Raw genomic sequence first — 14,974 nt, forward strand, 5'->3', positions numbered from 1 at the left:
CATCCATGTCCATGGTTTCGTTTACTATCTACATGCTGTCGAATGTAAAATTAATATCCGAAGTTCAGCTTTCTCTCACGTGCTTGAGACCTGTGTAGACAATTGGCCTAAAGGACCTTGGAATACAAAGATACCTCAAATGCAGCATGTCCCCAAATGAACTCACTTGTCTTCCTCCACAAAAAGGCTCCTTTTCTTACCATCTCTAGCTCAATAGTTAACCCAATTATCAATTCAGTTTCCCAAGTCAAAAGCCTGGACATCAACCTTGACCATCTCATTTTCTTTACCCAATAGAACAAATCACCAAGTCCTGGTACGTTTATTTCATGAAGTCATCTTCTACTCAGTCTCACTAATTCAGCCCAAATACCAGCTATTATCTCCTTTCTTCCTGGGACACTGTAGTGCTACCCAGCTGGTCCTTTTCCCTGCTATCTTGCCTCATCTAACACACATTCTACACATAACATCCCAGAGTAATCTTTTACAAATGTAAGCAAGTTTCACTCCCCTGCTTAAAATCATTCCCATTGCTCTTAGGTAAAGTCCAAAATTCTTCCATGGCCCTTCATGATCTAACTGCCTGCCTTAGCCTTATCTCCTGATATCTCCCTTACCTGTCCTCTTTAACCATGTTAAACACCTGTTAGAAGTTTATTCTTTGAACAGTGATTCCCAGATTTTTCGATTTCATATGTTAGTAGTTTTTAGTAATTTTTAAAATAGGGCCATCTATTTATCACTGTCATTTCATAAAAGAGGGGCCATTTTAATGCCAGAAAATGGGGCTGCCTTAAACTCAGTTATTAAAATTGAATGACTTTAGGAGAATTCCCTGGCAATCCAGTGGTTAGGGCTCCGAGCTTCCACTGCAGGGGTCACGGGTTCATTCCCTGGCTGGGGAACTAAGAACCCTGTATGCCGCACAGCACAGCCAATAAATAAATACATGAATAAATAAAATGTTTTAAAAATCTAAAAAAAAATAATTGAAGGACTTTAGCTTTGAAAAGACTTAAAGTTTGGTCTTCATTTCCTCATTGATGAGTTAAAATTTCATTCTGTCCCGACAAGTCTCTGAGGTCTTTTATTTGGGAACCACTGTTATAGAAGAAACCATACTCTCTTGCACCTCAGGGCTTTTGCATGTTCTACTTCTTCTGCCTGGAATCCTCTTTCCATCTCCTTCTTCCCCCTCCATCCTTTATCCTACAGGTCTCAGTTTAAATGTTCTTTCCTCTAGGATGGGAGGCCCCAGAACTGCCCTTCTCATGCTGTATTACAGGAGCCTATGTTCCCCATCTGTCTGCCCCACTAGACTGTAAGCTCTATGAGGGCAGATTTGTTTTGCAGTGTTTTCTTAGGGCCAAACACATTCCCTAAGAGCATAGAGAAAGTGCAAAAATTACTTGTTGAATATACTGAAGAAGCGAATGTCATATGAGAGCCAGACAAAAGTAATCAGTGACCTCATGGTAAAATGATAGTTTTGAGTCTCTGAATTGGTTATATAGCTTTATAATGTAATTACTTAGACTCATTCTTCTTAGATTTTTCTTATTTTTATCTTAAGGGTTATTGTATTCTTTCAATAGTAATACCTCACTGGTTTATGAACTTTTCAAATTGTATTTAGCTCTAGTTATAGGTATGAAAAAAAACTATATAATTAGAGCTATAGTTTTAACAGCTTTTATTCTCTAAAGAATATATTTTCCTATAGATTAAGCTCTAATGTATTTAAATAGAACTATAATGTTTTGTGTATGGGATTTCGTGATTCCTCTGTTGCTCTCCTACTTGTGGCTAAAATACATTGTTACCTATAAATATTGCTCTCAATAAATTTTAAAAATAAGGATGTAAGTGTGCCATAAGATACTTCAGATATTAAATAAACTAAAACTTTGATATTTAACGTATTATTGTATAAATACGTTCAGGATACTTCAGATATTAAATAGACTCTAGTACGCAAAAGTTTGACATTGGCTTTAATGTGTTTTATGTAAATATATTCAAGAAACACTTGAAGGTAAGGGTATGAATTCACTGCACAGGCTATGGGTTGAAAGTGGCTCTTTTGGTATTTGTGAAGCAGGAGAAAAATATATCCTATGAAACTGAGGCAATCACTATATCCAAAATGGATTGGGTCTTTTTCTTATCACATTTTGAAATTTTCTAGCAGTGTTTTTGTTTTGGGGTGGGCTGGATGGTAAGAGAAGTAATTTACAGCTAATTAGGACTCTGTTTCTCCTAGAATATGTCAGTTTATCTGGGAGAGGGCAACAGCTGCTCCCCCCCAGTGAGCCTCAGGAGAAGCCAAACATTCTACAGTGGTGCCTGTTTAACCATTATCATGTTTAATCAACATGATAGAGTTTTGATGACATCTTCCCAGGCTGCCAAGATGATCATGGCTGTTTTGGTGACTGTGGATTTTGTTTGTATCATACAGAGTCTCTGGTTGGAAAGAAGCAGATATGGCTTCTCATTTGTGTGTGTTTTGTTTAGTTTTTCAGTAGGCGATCTTTAAATAGTATTTCAATTTCTGACTCACAGTAATTTCATAAGCACATTGAAAACAAGTGCCCCCTGAAGAATATGGTTTAATCATTTTAGATAATCACAGGACATGTTTCCATGCACAAGATGGCAACGCAGAAGATGTGAACACAGTTGTGTAAATGTGGTACAGCAAATATTCATAGGTAACATTCCCTTTGATGCAGGTTTTAGAAAAGTCAGTACATAGGGGTGAGACAGCATGGAAACTACCCAAGAAAGATGGAGTCTTTTATGACGTAGAGAACACACTTAAACCTTGACGTTTTATTAGACGTTCCTACCGAAATTTTAGGTTCAAGTCATATTACTTTTATGTATATAGGCACCTTCCAATCAGAAATTATTTGGAATGCAAAAAAACTCTAATCTGCTTCAAGTTATTTACGAGACAAAATCAAACACCACATGCATATATCCATACTTTCAGACACACATGTATGCACATATATATATGACATATCCGCATCTAGTATACATATATACATGCATGCATTATAGTGTGGTGTATTACTACAGTCGTATATAATGTAGTCGGTAAGAACATATTTTGTAGTCAAACAGACCTTTTTGGCCTTAGTTTGAACCAGGCTCCACTAATTATTGGCTGCTTGATTTTGAACGAGACATGATAAGTGTAAAAACACCAAATCTAACACAGAGTAAGTGCATGTGAAACTCAAGCTCTCATTTTTATTGTTACATAGTAGCCATGCCAGTGCCAGAGTTGCAGGCCTCAAGAACCTTGGTCTTATGGCAGAAGTCTGAAGATTGTCATGCTTAGATGGGAAAATATGAAAAAAAAATAATGTTAGAGATATAGATGGCATCTCACTATCATCTGTAAATACCTTGAGAAAATGCACAGAATGAAAACAGCACAGAGAATTGCCCCTAGCGCATAAAACCCCACATCTGCTGTTGCTTAGTAAAGCTCCAATCATCAATCGTTAAAAGGGAAGAAAGGGCTTCTCGGGGGAGAAGATGTGTAGAAGGAACAGACTTATTTGACCTCAATGGCCTGTGTTGTGTAATCTCAGGGAATGCTAAAAATGTCTGGGGATTTGCTGTTTTTGGAAGGAGACAGTCTAGTAATCTGAATCTGGGCACTGGGAACGCCTGAGTTCTAATGTCGTATTGACCAAGGCATTCCACCAGAGGCACTGGATGGGTGCTCATGTTCTGTGCTTTCAAATTCTAGTAAATGACGGACAGCCATTTCTCTTGCCTTGGAAGTCTTTCATCCCAGGATGTCCCAATGAGATTTAAGATAAAACTTCTTGGAAGCAGCCCATAGTGTTGGATAAGGTAGAAAGTGTGGAGGGTGATAGATGTGATACTTACTTGGGGATTGAGTGGGTGTGAGATACCAGTGTCCGGTTCTTTCTGTTTGAAGCAAAGTCTGAATTGGCTTCTCAGAGAAACTCTTTTTCATGCTTTGTGGAAGTCAAATAACTAGACGTGACATTTAGTAGTCAACAGTCTATGTTCCTGAATGTTTGAATAGCCCTCACGATCTAGTTACCAATATTTAATATAGTTTCAATGAAGTGACAATTTTAATCACCTTTGACTGGAGGATGGAAACATTTGCTTAGACTTTAACTCATTGGAAGCCCCTCAACTGGACTCAACTCTGTCCCCAACTCCCTTATTGGGGGCCTGACCTTCACAATCACCTGAGGTACCCAAGAGGCAAAATTGAATCTACGGGTTGGAGGTTGACCTGATTAAATTTGAACTGCAACTGTACAGAGTCCAACTTCCTATAGTGATTCTAGGAAATCTGAAGATCCTCTCTTCAACAGGAAAAAAAGACTTTTATTTGACAATCAAAAATAGAGTTTAAAATACAAGTAAATTTAAGAGAGGTAGAATAATTTTAAAACCTTTCTAAATGACAGGGTTTGGTAAGGGAAAGATGGTGAGAACCCCAAGTCTATAGAAGGAAAAGGGTAGTTATTTCCTACAGATCATTTGTTCTATGAATGTGGAAAGAATCTTGAGAGAAATCTAGTTCATTTTAATATGCTCTAGCAAGAGTACTTCAATAAACAATGCCTTTCATATGTCCTGTGTTTTACAGCTCACAAAGCATTTCACATACATCATCCCACTTGAGTCTTACAATTGCTGTAGGAGAGGACAGTAAAGGAGTTCATGAACTCCACTCTATAGATAAGGAAATCATTTTTTTACAGTTAACCAAGGTAGTAAATGCCAGAGCTAGGATGCAGTCTGGGACTTCTGACTCCAAATCCCAAGTCTTTTCCACCCCATCATTTTTAGTACAGATTAGGAGAGCACTGTTCAGAATAGTCAAAAAGTGGAAACAACACAAACGCCCATCAACTGTGAATGGCTAAACACAGTATGGCCAATCTACACAATGGATTACCATTCAAACATGCTACAATGTGGACAAATCTCAAAAGCATTAGGTTGAGTGAAAGAAGCCAGACACAAAAGAACACTATTTCGAGATTCCATTTATATAAAATGTCCAGCCAAGGCAAGTACATAGAGACAGAAAACAGATGAGCGGTTGCCTGGTGCTCGGGGGGTAGGAACAAAGGGTGACTGCAAGTGGGCACAGGGATCTTTGGGGGTACTGGAAATGTTCTAAAATTCTATTGTGGCGATGGTTGCACAACTTGGTAAATGTACTGAAAATAATCATTGAACTTTACACTTAAAGTTGAGTGAATTTTATAATATGTGAACTACATCTGAATACATCACTTAAAAAAAACAAAAACAAAATAAGAAGAGCATGCCTCTCACTGACAGGTGGTACCATGTTTACAATCTCGCTGAGGTCGCCCAGCTAAACAATGGAATCATCTGGCTCATGGGAAAGCACTTGGTTCTTGTGCTGGCAGCACATCTGCTGATAAGACCATTAAAAGCAGATGAGGACACAGCATTCAAGGGCAGCACCATGCTTGCCGCGTGCACCAATCTCACTGGCTCTCAAACACAAACAAACGCAGGCTGCTCTGCCGACCTCTGACATTTTCATGCTGGTTGTAATATGACTTCCCCACCTTTTATTATTACCATTACTATTATTATTGTTTACAAAACACACAAAAACATACAGGTTGGAGAGCTAAAAATGAAGCTTTCCTGTCCCATTGACGGCATACCTTGACAAGGAATCATGTTATCGTGGGATGGGTCCCTTTGTAACACTCATGAAAACTAGCTCTGATTCCCTGGGTGTTCAGTGGAAAGGAAAACAAGCAGAAATGGGGGGAGGGACGGCATTCCAGGGGAAATCAGAGAAGGTAAACTTTCAAAAGGCTGTGGATCTCAAGAACACAGGGGAACTGTGGAAGGAAAGGTCAGTGAGCAACTGTGAGTCTGTGCGAAAAGACAGTGCCTTTGATTTTCTGGATAAATTTGCCAAAGAAAAAGCTCAGTAACCAGACACCAGCTCTCAAGCACTGACTGTCCCAACACTGGGCGCACCGAGTCCCCATATTCCTGGACTTTGACACTGAATTTACCTTCCTAGCCCCTTTTCACAGTGGGATCTCAGCTGTTCTGCCCTTTCAGTTACCACTTCCCTTCAGGACTGGAGTGGTAGTTATTTACGAGACAAAATCAAACACCACATGCATATATCCATACTTTCAGACACACGTGTATGCACATATATATATATGACATATCCGCATCTAGTATACATATATACATGCATGCATTATAGTGTGGTGTATTACTACAGTTGTATATAATGTAGTAGGTAAGAACATATACTTTGTAGTCAAACAGAACTTTCTGGCCTTAGTTTGAACCAGGCTCCACTAATTATTGGCTGTTTGATTTTGAACGAGACATGATAAGTGTAAAAACACCAAATCTAACACAGAGTAAGTGCATGTGAAACTCAAGCTCTCATTATTATTGTTACATAGTGGCCATGCCAGTGCCAGAGTTGCAGGCCTCAAGAACCTAGGTCTTATGGCACAAGTCTGAAGATTGTCGTGCTTAGATGGGAAAATGTCATGCATAGAGGAGGGAGCCCTCCCGGGGCACAGATCCAAGTCTCCGGTGGTCTTGGGTGCCGACCCTCCACATCATTCTTCCTAATACACAGTGAGCAAACCTTCTAAAACTGTCATATCAACACCCAGGGTTACAGCTAAACTAGTTGATGAAATGAATGAAAGCCTCAGAACTTCCAGCATGCCCCAAGTAAAATTCCCTTTATTAGGACATCATATAATATATATCAAATCTGCTCCCGGTTCCATAAGTGGAATTCCATTTTTATGACCTGTGTTATAAGCTGGAAAACCTGATTGAGGAAATTCAGCTTTTCTTTCCTCACTATTGTATTTTTCTGCAAACCATTTTTTTGTCTTTACAATTTTAACATGATCAGTTTACCTTTCCATTTACTGGCATGGGGCTCATTTTCACATGTTTGAATTAGTTCAGCAAAAGATACTTGAACCTACTCCACACGAGGGAAAGCATTATCTGTGCTGTTAACAAATTTCTGTCTTTCATCCCATCTGTCTTCTATTATGGTACATTTGGAAATGACAAGCTAGCAAATCTCAGTATGAGAAGCAGCTTGGACTTACAGAACATAACACTAATTATCACTTCCTAGCTGGGTATGCTTAAAGGGACTTTTTAACCTCTCAGAACTTCAGAACCCATTTTCACCCTTTGTAAAATGAAAGGCATAGTATCTCTTTCATCAAGTGTTGCCTCGCACGCAGTAAATGTCAGCTACACACAATTTTTTAAAAGGAGATCAGATTGCTATGTTAGACTACCTGGCACATTGAATTTTGTAAACTATAAATTATACAGTTGCAAGATAGTATTGTTATAAATAGCTCTAATAATTTTAAATTTGACTCACGCTCATGACCACAGGCTGGCATCGCTGGGAGACTGGCTTGGCTGCCAAGCCCGAGAGAGAAGACTTGATAAGGGTATTGCCAGCTCTCATCTGATCCCCGTGGCCTGCCTTGTTGTTGTCTGTGCTGAGGCTGACCTTTGCCTGACATTCCCCCGGGAGCCTGTCTCCAGCTAATCTGAGAAGCTCCCAGCAGACAGACTGAGTGAAGTCGGAAGCTTAACTTCCTTAGGGGTCATTGCATTGGTACAGCAGCTTTAGGACCAACCATCTGCAGGAAATGTTGAAAACCCAAATGCTTCTGCGTAAGTGAGAAACAGGTTAGATCTGGTTCAGGAAACAACATGGTACCTGTACAATGAGAGAGACGAGCTAAGCCTTAAAGAAAGAAAGAAAGAAAGAAAAAGCTAGGAATGACTGTTAACAGTAGATAGACAGTTGACATTTGTGAAAATAAGAGAGTTTCCAGTTTCCTAATCTTGCAAGTGACCCTGTGGCATAGATTTTTGTGCTTCCTCGTCAGCCAGTTGAGGACAATTTAAATAAGAAAGGCATCCGTGAAATGAACAAAAATGGCTTCATGAGATATGAACACATAGTGACAAGTTGGGCTAATTTGTCAGTTTGGGGGCCACACTTAGAGGCAGACTGATCATGAAGCAGGAGCTTCTGGGCCCTTGTGGCTGTTGGTGGTCCCAGGAGTAGTGGAGTGTTGGGAGCAGGGTGGGACAGCCGAGAAGCCAGGTTATAATTAGGTAGCATTTCTCCATAAGCACTTCATGAGCTGCTTCAGAAGAAGAAAGCTCGAATCACCTAAAATCTAGTAGTTTATTGTGATTCTATCAGTGTGTTATATACAGCCTCATAACTAATCTTGTATTTAATTTTTTTTATTATTATTCTTAAAGAGGCCTCCAACACTGTAAAATCTCCAGGCTCTATAAGACCCGGATCTACCCCTGCCTACACTGCAAACCCTCTGGGCTTTGTATTTTTTTAAACGTACTTCCTGAACACCTGAGAACTATGCTAGGCCTTGGGGACGGTGAATGCGCAGACATGGTTCCTTCCTTGGGAGAAAACGCCTTTCCTGTGAAGATGAATTCATATGAAGCAATCCCAAGTGGGATGCTGCATGGAATGGAGGTTTTTTTGTTTTGTTTTGTTTTTATAAGAATGGCTAACTTTTTTTTTTTAGATGTTGGGGGTGGGAGTTTATTAATTAATTAATTTATTTTTGCTGTGTTGGGTCTTCGTTTCTGTGCGAGGGCTTTCTCTAGTTGCGGTGAGCGGGGGCCACTCTTCATCGCGATGCGCGGGCCTCTCACAGTCGTGGCCTCTCTTGTTGCGGAGCACAGGCTCCAGATAGGCAGGCTCAGTAGTTGTGGCTCACGGGCCTAGATGCTCCGCAGCATGTGGGATCTTCCCAGAACAGGGCTCGAACCCATGTCCCCTGCATTAGCAGGCAGATTCTCAACCACTGCGCCACCAGGGAAGCCCCTGGAATAGAGTTTTGTGGCAGTTGGGAGAACTAAGCTGGCCTCGGGCATCAGGAGAGGCCTCCCCTCGGGAGTGTTACTTAAGAGCAAGGAGGAGGACGTGTCGGCCTTGCAGGAGAGGGGAGGGCATGCGCAGTGGCTTGGAGAAGGAGCCAGCCTGGAGTTCAGAAGCCCAGCTTGGCTGAAGGTGAGGGGTGGAGAAAGCAACCCAAGTTGAGGCTGGAGAGGTGAGCAGGGCCTGATCCTGGAGCGGCCAGAGGGCACCGTGAAAGATTCTCTCTGAAGGACAATGGAAGCCATTCGAGGGTCTTAGGCCGAGAATGACCTGTTGAGATTTGTGTTTTCAAAAAATTACTCTGGCTATATTGTGGCAAAGGGAAAACTTTCAGTCATCAGAGAAAATGAGGACAGGAGCTTAGACTCAAGTTGGGACCAGGGGAGCGGTCACACATGAAGTAGGTTTCAAGAGCTTGGGACCGAAAATGACAATGTTGGTGAGAGAAGGTGACACACAGGCTCCACAACTGGGTGGATGAGGATACCATTTTCAGAAATGTGAAAGCCTTTGGGGTGGGGGGGGAAGGTGGAAAGAAAGAAATCAAATTTGGAGCAAGTCGAGTTTTTGGTGCTGGTGACACCCCCAGATGAAGTTTATCTTGGTAGTTTCATAAATCATTCTTGAACTTGAGGACACAGATTTTAGCTCAGTAAAATTACATGTCATTATAAATCTTGGCCCTTTGCGATACTTTCAAATCATTGAAACTACATACATTAAATCTGTGAGTGACAAGTGCCTACGGCAGAACAAAGCCGAGGACCAGGGGAAATGAAACTTATAAATGTGCTCCTGCAGTACATTCATTTAACTCTGCTTTATGGTTATAGATAAGAAACGCCTACACATTTCTTTTTCTTTTCCATTATGCTTTATTATAGGACATTGAATATAGTTCCCTGTGCTATACAGTAAGACTTTGTTGTTTATCCATCCTATATACACTAGTTTGCGCAAAACATTTTGAAATATGAACAATTCCTGAAATTACCAAATTCTTCCTGAAATGTGGGGATTATTAAAGAAAACGTATTGTTAGGACCTTTCAGCATTTCTGAACATTAAGAGCCAAAAGTACAAGCCAAGAAACTCACCTTTAGGGAGAGGGTCTCCCGCCTTGCCGACCATTAGGCTGAAGTAGTTATTACTTACAAGTAGAGTTAGAGGTCTCTGATCGCTGCCTAAAAATAGTATCTATTGAAATACCAGATGTGCTGGCAGGGCTGGCAGTGCTGATTTCTGGAGATGCTGTTGTTGAGTCTTCGTTAACACGAAGACACTTGCTGATTAACAGTTGCCTGTATTTAAGAAGGGAAATTCTGGCTATGGGATAATGTTAGAGATTTTTTCCACTTAACTTTAGACGATAATAAAGTCCCGAACTCCTTGACCTGGCCCTTCAAACAAAATACATTCAACATCGATATGCATCAACCAGGTGCCAGGCATGACGGTGGTGGCTACAAAAAAAAAAAAAGAGTTGCAGGGGAGGCGAGTTTCTGCCTAGCTCTACCTCCTCCCCACCTCTATACCAAAGAATGCCCTGTTTTTGTTACGTTTTTGTTTTCATACCCCTGTGCGTTTGCTCCGGAGGCTGCTCTCTCTGCCAGGAAATCTCTTTAGGGCTCCAGTGCCTTCTCTGACTGCACCCACGTGGGCTGCCCTGCTTCTCCATCTGTATTTATTCCACGGCTCTTGTCTTGCTGGCACCTTGGCGAAGCTGTCACTGCACTGTGTTACTGTCAGCTGTCTGCCTCTCTCCCTGGAGTATGAGCTCCTGAGGGCAGGGGCTAGATCAATTTCTATTTTTCTGTTTATAATCCTAGCTTCCAGCACAGTACCTAGCCACACAGCAGGTATTTGGTAAATGGGTGTTGACTAAAGAAACAAATAATAGCATTTTCGAGAGGAAACTAAAGGGAAAAAAGGGTTGAAAGAAAAAAAAAACAACTGTTTTCGCCAAAAAGGGAATTGCTGATGTCCTGGGAAATATTGTGTATCAGATTGACAATCAAGAAGCATGAAAATAATTCTCTCCAAGATAGAGAATTTTTTAAAGAGAAAATGCAAATCTTCAGATGGCTTATAGTATTGTGGACTCTAAAAAGCAATTCTACTCAAAAACACAGTGCGATCAGGTAAAAATCCCAAAACAGAAAATGCTGATGCTAGGAACACATATGACTGGGAATTTTTTCCCTCAGTGTAGACAAGTTTGCAAAGAAATCTAAATTATTCATCATACTTAGGTCTGGCCAGGGTTAGGCAGTGATGTTTAGTTACTCAGCAGAACTTTATCCAATGGATTTAAAGTTTCTGGAGAAAACGTAAAGAGGGATCCAGTGAACTAAGCTCATCCAGGAGTTGTGATTATTATCGTGATCAGAGTGATTTGTAACATATATATTAGAATATCTGAATGACCATTGTTCTTAAGGTAGTGTCTTGAGAGGCCATAATTTTTTTCAGTGATGCTGGCACAGAGAAGAACACTTTAATGTCTCCTCTTCCAGAGCTATTTTCAGAGTCATTCATGGGCCACCCAAGATTTGGGAGAAGAAACTCACATGAGACCATATTTATTCGGGGTTGTTCCAATGAGAAAACTAAAATATATGTGTAGTGATTTTTCAAGAGATCAGTTTTGACACAATAGAAAAAAGAATTTTCTAATGATTTGAGCCATCCTACAATGGAGTGAATTTTTGGTAATGTACAATTTTCACTGAAAGTGTTCAAGCAAACACTAGATGACCATTTATAGAAGTGATAGGGGATTAATGTGTTTCAAAGTCCCTTAAAAAGCTGAGAATCTGTGATTCCAAGAATATCTGAGTCATTAGTTTATAGTCACGTTAGTTGTGTATAATCTGCATCCAGCCCTCACTTCTCCAGGTCTGTGCTCAAACGTCACTGTATTAAAACAGAGATCTTTCCTACATGAAATATTACTCTCACAATCTTCTTCCTTCCCATTTACCCTGATTTATTTCTCTCCATTGAGCTTCTGTCTGATATGTTCTGTATTTACTTGTTTATTCACATATTGTCTGTCTCCCCCAACAAGACTATGAACTCCACAAAGGAAGGGACTTTGCTGGTTTTCTTCAGTGCTCTAACTCCAGCTCTTAAACTGGAATCTGACACACAGTGTATGTTCAATAAGTTGTCGAATAAAAATAATACTGAAATATTACAGAAAAGTTACAAACAAGAGAGAAAGAATAAAACACAATTTCATTTTTTGGTACATAAGTGCATCTCTCTAAATTTGTATACTGATCAACATAGCATATGTGCCTAATACAAAATTGTTGAAGAAATGAAGCTGTACTATTATTTTAATATATTTTTTCATCTTTTTTTCCAAAAAACACATAGGTTTTTACATAGTTGTAATCATCATTTTTTAACCTAAAATGTCATTATTCAGCCAAATAACTCATCTTATTCACCAGATTTGGATATAATAATTTGATGTCATTTCCAAAAATCAAATCCATTTTCACATTAAAAAGATGTGTCACCACTAAGGCTACACAAAGGTATATGCTAGAAGCCACAAAAAAAACAATGAACTCATCATTTCTAATATCATAATCATCTCTCTCACTAGTATCATTGAAAAGAGTCATAGTTATTTTGGGAGGCAGACTACCACAATGAGTTAAGGTCATAAATAGTTAGCCAAAACATTCTTGCAAAAAAAAAAAAAAGTTGGAGGACTTCCACTTTCTGGTTTCAATACATACTACAAAGCTATAGTAATTATGCCTAGGTGGTATTGTCATAAGAAAATAGACTTACAGATCTATAGAACATAATTGACCAGAAATAAACCCTTACGTTTGTGGCCAATTAATTTTCCACAAAGGCACCAGTGCAATTCAATAGGAGAAGGCCTAGTCCTCAAAAACAAAAAACAAACAAACAAAAAATGAAGACAATTGGACATCTGTATACACAAAGATGAATTTAGACCATCCCTTACACATATGCAAATATTAAGTCAAAATGAGTAATAGACTTAAATATAAAAATCAAAAACTATAAAACTTAGAAGAAAACATAAGAGTAAGTCTCTCAGACCTTGTGTTAGGAAAGGATTCCTTAGTTATAATGCCAAAAGCTCAAGCAATAGAAGAAGGAATTGAGAAACTAGACTTCCTCAAAATTAAAAACATTTGCTTTTCAAAAGACACCAACAGACAGTTCACAGAATGGGAGACAAAATCTGCAAATCATATATGTGATAAAGTACAGAATATACAAAGAACTCTTATAACTCAGTAATAAGAAGATAACCCAATTTAAAACTGAGCATAAGATTTGAATGAATATTTTACCAAAGTAGATATAAGATGACCAATAAACACATGAAATGGTGCTCAGTGCCATTAGTTATTTGAGGAAAGAAATTTAAAACTATAATGAGCTACCATTTCACAGGCACTAAAATAGCTATAATCAGAAAGAAGAGCAATGACAAATTAGAATGTGGAGAAACTGGAACTTTCATCATTGCTGGTGGGAAAGTAAATTAGTACAGCGGTTTTGGAAAATAATTAGTTTCATGAAAAGTTAAACGTAAATTTACCGTATAACTTAGCAGCTCCACTACTGCATACCTACCCAAGAGAAATGAAAACACATGGCTACACAAAGACTTTCACATTAGGTGTTCATAGCAACATTATTTATAACTACCCAAACCTGGAAACAACCCAAATATTCACCGACTGCTGAATGCATAAACAAAATAACATAATTATACTTGTGTTGATAAATGTATATTTCTGTGCATATACATTTTAACCGATGTTTATATATCTCTATGCTAAAATGATATATTTATGAAGCCCTGTAAACTATGTATATATTTCATCACATTCATAAGAATATGGGCACATATATAATTTCAAATTAGCATCTCTTCATTTTTCAACCCAGATGCAAATCTAGTTGCAAATTTCTAGCTCCACCACTTCTTAGCTCTGTGGTCATGGGCTAGTTACTTAACCTCTCTGAATCTGTACTAGTAAAATATGGGTAATAGTGTACACCTTCCAGGACTGTGGGATTAAATGAGATAAAATACTTAGCACTAGGCTGGCACGGTGTCAGTCCTTAATAAATCACACCCAGTATTATTATTTGTCTTTTTGGAGTTTTAGTTGCAAATCTAGTTGTTTACTAATATTCAGGGGTGAGAAGAAGGAAGCCATTTTGTGCAGAGGAGAGAGCTACATCTCCCCTTCTAGCTGTCCGACTTTTTCACTTAATTTCTCAGGGGCTCAGTTGCCAAAATCTGTAAAGGAGGATAATGTAAGTCATCTCACAGGACTTATGATCAGGAAAATTACATTCAAGTGCTTTGCAAACTGCAAAATGCAAGGTAAATAGGAAAGTGCTATATTATTATAGTCTTCTGTTCCCATCAACGCCACCCACAATATGTTTTGAGGAGAACCAGAATAACTAGAGGGATGTGCAGTCATTTCTTATCCTGGGAGATTATAAGGAAAGAATCTTTTTATGACAGTGGTGGTGGTAGCGAGGCATTTTCAAAATAAATGTTACCCCCTTGTTGTCTGAATACAAAGCAAGAACTGGGCTACTCCCTATCTGAAGCACTGCCTGCCTGTCCTCATGAGCTATCAGGCTCAGCTAAATATGTCCCTGGCCAGTATGTGAATAATCCCCACTGGTTCCGAGACCTCCATCCACCACCGATGTGACATTCTTTGTGTTCAAATGTCTAGCTGACGTCTGATGCTTAAAACAGCCTATGTCTTCACCTCTCTCTGCATTGTCACAGCCTGTACCACCACTCTTAAAAGGCTATCGCAGGCACTCCCGGAACCAGTTGCTAACCAGCCTACCCACTTGTTTCCCCTGCCTGCTGCTGGCTGCCTTGAATGCCTCGTGCTCTGAGCTCCTTGTGGGTCTGACAGAGCAGGGACC

The sequence above is a fragment of the Phocoena phocoena genome, chromosome 9, assembly GCF_963924675.1.
Source record: "Phocoena phocoena chromosome 9, mPhoPho1.1, whole genome shotgun sequence".
NCBI classification, from domain to species: Eukaryota; Metazoa; Chordata; class Mammalia; order Artiodactyla; family Phocoenidae; genus Phocoena; species Phocoena phocoena.